At 42.4% G+C, this 6179-nt stretch overlaps 1 non-coding gene across 1 annotated transcript; it reads right to left on the bottom strand.

The window, feature by feature from the left end:
* Nucleotides 1-4775: 4775 nt before the first annotated feature.
* TRNAP-AGG (transfer RNA proline (anticodon AGG)) lies at nt 4776-4851 on the bottom strand. The gene has a single exon. It is a non-coding gene; the product is annotated as a tRNA-Pro (tRNA).
* Nucleotides 4852-6179: the final 1328 nt, after the last annotated feature.

Genomic DNA, 6179 nt, shown 5'->3' on the forward strand with positions numbered 1-6179 from the left:
TTATATACTTATACATGGTTATTAGATCGCCCCTCAGTCGTCTTTTTTCTAGACTAAATAATCCTAATTTCGCTAATCTATCTGGGTATTGTAGTTCTCCCATCCCCTTTATTAATTTTGTTGCCCTCCTTTGTACTCTCTCTAGTTCCATTATATCCTTCCTGAGCACCGGTGCCCAAAACTGGACACAGTACTCCATGTGCGGTCTAACTAGGGATTTGTACAGAGGCAGTATAATGCTCTCATCATGTGTATCCAGACCTCTTTTAATGTACCCCATGATCCTGTTTGCCTTGGCAGCTGCTGCCTGGCACTGGCTGCTCCAGGTAAGTTTATCATTAACTAGGATCCCCAAGTCCTTCTCCCTGTCAGATTTACCCAGTGGTTTCCCATTCAGTGTGTAATGGTGATATTGATTCCTTCTTCCCATGTGTATAACCTTACATTTATCATTGTTAAACCTCATCTGCCACCTTTCAGCCCAAGTTTCCAACTTATCCAGATCCATCTGTAGCAGAATACTATCTTATCTTGTATTAACTGCTTTACATAATTTTGTATCATCTGCAAATATCAATATTTTACTGTGTAAACCTTCTACCAGATCATTAATGAATATGTTGAAGAGAACAGGTCCCAATACTGACCCCTGCGGTACCCCACTGGTCACAGCGACCCAGTTAGAGACTATACCATTTATAACCACCCTCTGCTTTCTATCACTTAGCCAGTTACTAACCCATTTACACACATTTTCCCCCAGACCAAGCATTCTCATTTTGTGTACCAACCTCTTGTGCGGCACGGTATCAAATGCTTTGGAAAAATCGAGATGTACCACGTCCAATGACTCACCGTGGTCCAGCCTATAGCTTACCTCTTCATAAAAACTGATTAGATTGGTTTGACAGGAGCGATTTCTCATAAACCCATGCTGATATGGAGTTAAACAGTTATTCTCATTGAGATAATCCAGAATAACATCCCTCAGAAACCCTTCAAATATTTTACCAACAATAGAGGTTAGACTTACTGGCCTATAATTTCCAGGTTCACTTTTAGAGCCCTTTTTGAATATTGGCACCACATTTGCTATGCGCCAGTCTTGCGGAACAGACCCTGTCGCTATAGAGTCCCTAAAAATAAGAAATAATGGTTTATCTATTACATTACTTAGTTCTCTTAGTACTCGTGGGTGTATGCCATCCGGACCCGGAGATTTATCTATTTTAATCTTATTTAGCCGGTTTCGCACCTCTTCTTGGGTAAGATTGGTGACCCTTAATATAGGGTTTTCATTGTTTCTTGGGATTTCACCTAGCATTTCATTTTCCACCGTGAATACCGTGGAGAAGAAGGTGTTTAATATGTTAGCTTTTTCCTCGTCATCTACAACCATTCTTTCCTCACTATTTTTTAAGGGGCCTACATTTTCAGTTTTTATTCTTTTACTATTGATATAGTTGAAGAACAGTTTGGGATTAGTTTTACTCTCCTTAGCAATGTGCTTCTCTGTTTCCTTTTTGGCAGCTTTAATTAGTTTTTTAGATAAAGTATTTTTCTCCCTATAGTTTTTTAGAGCTTCAATGGTGCCATCCTGCTTTAGTAGTGCAAATGCTTTCTTTTTACTGTTAATTGCCTGTCTTACTTCTTTGTTTAGCCACATTGGGTTTTTCCTATTTCTAGTCCTTTTATTCCCACAAGGTATAAACCGCTTACACTGCCTATTTAGGATGTTCTTAAACATTTCCCATTTATTATCTGTATTCTTATTTCTGAGGATATTGTCCCAGTCTACCAGATTAAGGGCATCTCTAAGCTGGTCAAACTTTGCCTTCCTAAAGTTCAGTGTTTTTGTGACTCCCTGACAAGTCCCCCTAGTGAAAGACAGGTGAAACTGTACAATATTGTGGTCGCTATTTCCTAGATGCCCAACCACCTGCAGATTTGTTATTCTGTCAGGTCTATTAGATAGTATTAGGTCTAAAAGTGCTCCCCCTCTGGTTGGATTCTGCAACAATTGTGAAAGATAATTTTTCTTGGTTATTAGCAGAAACCTGTTGCCTTTATGGGTTTCACAAGTTTCTGTTTCCCAGTTAATATCCGGGTAGTTAAAGTCCCCCATAACCAGGACCTCATTATGGGTTGCAGCTTCATCTATCTGCTTTAGAAGTAGACTTTCCATGGTTTCTGTTATATTTGGGGGTTTGTAACAGACCCCAATGAGAATTTTGTTACCATTTTTCCCTCCATGAATTTCGACCCATATGGACTCGACATCCTCATTTCCTTCGCTAATATCCTCCCTTAAAGTGGACTTTAGACAAGACTTTACATAGAGACAAACCCCTCCTCCTCTCCGATTTTTACGATCCTTTCTAAACAGACTGTAGCCCTGTAAGTTAACTGCCCAGTCATAGCTTTCATCTAACCATGTCTCGGTTATTCCCACTATGTCAAAGTTACCTGTAGATATTTCTGCTTCTAGTTCTTCCATCTTGTTTGTCAGGCTTCTGGCGTTTGCGAGCATGCAGTTTAGAGGATTTTGTTTTGTTCCAATCTCCTCACTGTGGATTGTTTTAGAAATGTTCTTACCTCCCTTCTGAGTATGTTTTCCTGGGTCTTCTTTGTTCAAGTCTAATGTTTTTCTTCCCGTCCCCTCTTCTTCTAGTTTAACGGCCTCCCGATGAGTGTAGCGAGTCTTCTGGCGAATGTGTGTTTCCCAGGTTTGTTGAGGTGTAGTCCGTCTCTGGCGAGGAGTCCATCGTACAATAGGGACCTGTTTTCAGGCGTGGGTATTCTATTTGTATTCTTGCCATACTTTGATATATGTGTGACTGCCATGTCCGGCATGCTTATTACTCTTGTGGATTGAGTTCCCTCTTATCACAGCTGCCTAGACCTGGTTGTTACGCATCGGTCAGCACATTATTATTGTCCTTTTAGGGCTGTATGGTACTGTGATATCAGTAGTCCGCTGCGTGTGTATACTTTGTACCGCTCCATTTGAGGTTGAGAGTTCTGCTATATATATGTTTTTATATATTTTTTCATATAGTGCATGTTAATATATCATCTTGTTTGGGATTATTGCATTTGTTTATGCCTATATATCTCTGTCTGTTGGGAGGGGATTGGGTTGTGGGTTGTCATTTTCCCTATACTAGGATATGACTGCTGTGTTTTTTGGTGTTGTATTTTTAAATGTTTTTAATTCTGTTTTTTTGTGTGTGGTATATAGTCATACTGATTAATAAAGAACTTTGTATTTTTTGATTTTTGTCGGAGGTGCTCCCATTTCTATGGACATGATCTTTTTTTCTTTTTCTTGGTTTCGCTGTAGTTTGTCTAGTCCTTGGTGAGCCCCAGTGTATTATTGCCTAGTCATACGCATTTGGTGGTGCCCTCTACCTGTCTCTATCTCTATCTATACCCTGAGTCCATCGTACAAGTAATTCACACCGTGGTCCAGGAATCCGAATCCTTGTTGTCTGCACCATCGTCTTAGCCAGTTGTTTGCATCAAGGATCCTGTTCCATCTCCTGGTGCCATGCCCGTCTACTGGAAGGATAGAAGAAAAAACTACCTGTGCATCCAGGTCCTTTACTTTCTTCCCCAACTCTTCAAAGTCCTTGCAGATTGTCGGTAGGTCCTTCCTTGCCGTGTCATTGGTGCCAACATGTATCAGAAGAAATGGGTGGACGTGCTTGGAGCTGAAGAGCTTTGGTATCCTATCGGTCACATCCTTGATCATCGCACCTGGAAAGCAGCATACTTCTCTTGCAGTTATGTCTGGTCTGCAGATGGCTGCTTCTGTGCCTCTCAGTAGTGAGTCTCCCACCACCACCACTCTTCGTTGCTTCTTGGCTGTACTTTTTGCTGTCACTTGTTGCTGTGTGCCCTTTTCTTTTTTGCTTGCTGGTATTGCTTCATCCTTAGGTGTGCCATCTTCATTCTCTACAAAGATTTGATATCGGTTCTTCAGTTGTGTGGTTGGTGATATCTCCATGGTCTTCTTGCTTCTTTTGGTCACATGCTTCCACTCATCTGCTTTTGGAGGTTCTCTGAAACTTTTTTCACCTTCTGTGACCAATAGAGATGCTTCTGTTCTGTCTAGAAAGTCTTCATTCTCTTTGATGAGTTTCAAAGTTGCTATTCTTTCTTCCAGACCCCGCACCTTTTCTTCTAAAAGGGCCACTAGTCTACACTTCTGACAGGTGAAATTTGATTCTTCTTCTGGTCGATCTGTGAACATGTAGCACATGCTGCAGCTCACCATGTAGGTTGTCACATCTGCCATGTTGCTCCTAGATCCTGCTGACTTGCTGTGTGTTTTCCTTCTTGTGTAATCTACTCAGCCAAGCTCTCTTGCAATAATGTCCTACAGGCAAAAATTTGGTGATGCTTTCCAAGCAGCTGGTCCCGGCTGTACCCAACGATCTTCTAGCTTAGGGAGACTCCTTGCTTTTCCCAGAAGGCTCCTGGAATATGCAAATTAGCCTCCTCTAGCTTGAATCCCTGGTTTGGTGATGCTTTCCAAGCAGCTGGTCCCGGCTGTACCCAACGATCTTCTAGCTTAGGGAGACTCCTTGCTTTTCCCAGAAGGCTCCTGGAATATGCAAATTAGCCTCCTCTAGCTTGAATCCCTGGTTTGGTGATGCTTTCCAAGCAGCTGGTCCCGGCTGTACCCAACGATCTTCTAGCTTAGGGAGACTCCTTGCTTTTCCCAGAAGGCTCCTGGAATATGCAAATTAGCCTCCTCTAGCTTGAATCCCTGGTGCACTGCTGAGATTCGAACTCAGGATCTCCTGTTTCCTGGACAGGCGCTTTAACCAACTAAGCCACAGCACCACAAGTTCCCTGCTGACACGGGTAGATTCATAGTAAAATCGACCGACAAATGAGTACAAGGTCTGCTGGAAATCTCCAATAGTTGGAGAGCCCCTGACGGACGAGTATGGGGGGTCTTCGATTGTGCACAAACACTGCACGTGGCTACATACTCCTGGACATCCTTATGAACACTTGGCCACCAAAAACACATAGTAAGCAAGTCCATGGAGGCTTTATTCCCAGGATGTCCAGCCAAGACAGTATCATGATGTTCATTGAGGACTCCAAGGCAGAGATTGACCAGAATGAACAGTTTACCGAGTGGACAGGAAACAGGGGCGTCCCCCTGAGCATCAACATCCTCTCTTTCCAGATCAGAGCATATAGACGCCATCACCACCCCTTTCTGAAGAATAGGTACCGGTTTGCATTTATCTCCTCCCCAGGAAAGCAACGGGATAAGGCATCTGCTTTAAAGTTTTTGTTCCCCGGCCTATAAGTAGTAAAAAAGTTAAACCTGATAAATAACAATACCCATCTTGCCTGTCAAAGCATAAGATGCTTCACTGATAAAAAGTATGCCAGATTTTTATGATTCGTGATAACCATCACTGGGTGATCCGCTCTCTCCAAAGAATGACGCCACTCCTCAAAGGCACATTTGATAGCTAAGAGTTCCCTATTACCAATGTCATAATTTCTCTCAGCTGGTGACAGTTTCTTTGAAAAGTAAGCACATGGTTGCCATTTACTATGAGATGTGCTTTGTGATAATACAGCCCTCACTCCCACCTCAGACGCATAGACCTCCACAGTGAAAGACTGAGAGTGGTCAGGCTGAATAAGAATTGGCGCAGAAGCAAAACACCTTTTCAATGTGTCAAATGCCTCTTTGGCAAGACTGGTTTACCTGTAGAAGTCCATCCCCTCTTGGTCATATCTGTAAGAGGTTAGGCTACTACCGAAAAGTTCTTTATGAATTTACAGTAGTAGTTGGTGAAACCCAAATATTGCTGTAATGCCTTCAAATCCTCTGTATGATCCCAATCCAATACCGGCCGGTCTTATGCTGTATCCATGCGAAAACCTGTAGAAGACAACACACAACCTAGAAAAGGGAACTCCTCAACCAAGAACATGCGATTCTTGGGTTTGACATACAATTTATTGTCAATGAGTATATGTAAGACCTGCCTTACATGTACTTGGTGTGACTCAAGGTTAAGTGAATAGATTATCATGTCAGCCAGATAGATCACAATGAATCTGCCTACCAGGTGACTAAAGATGTCATTAATAAAGCGCTGAAAGACAGCGGGCACGGTCGTTAACCCAAAAGGCACCAC

The sequence above is a fragment of the Ranitomeya imitator genome, chromosome 1 (genome assembly GCF_032444005.1).
Source record: "Ranitomeya imitator isolate aRanImi1 chromosome 1, aRanImi1.pri, whole genome shotgun sequence".
Classification (NCBI taxonomy): domain Eukaryota; kingdom Metazoa; phylum Chordata; class Amphibia; order Anura; family Dendrobatidae; genus Ranitomeya; species Ranitomeya imitator.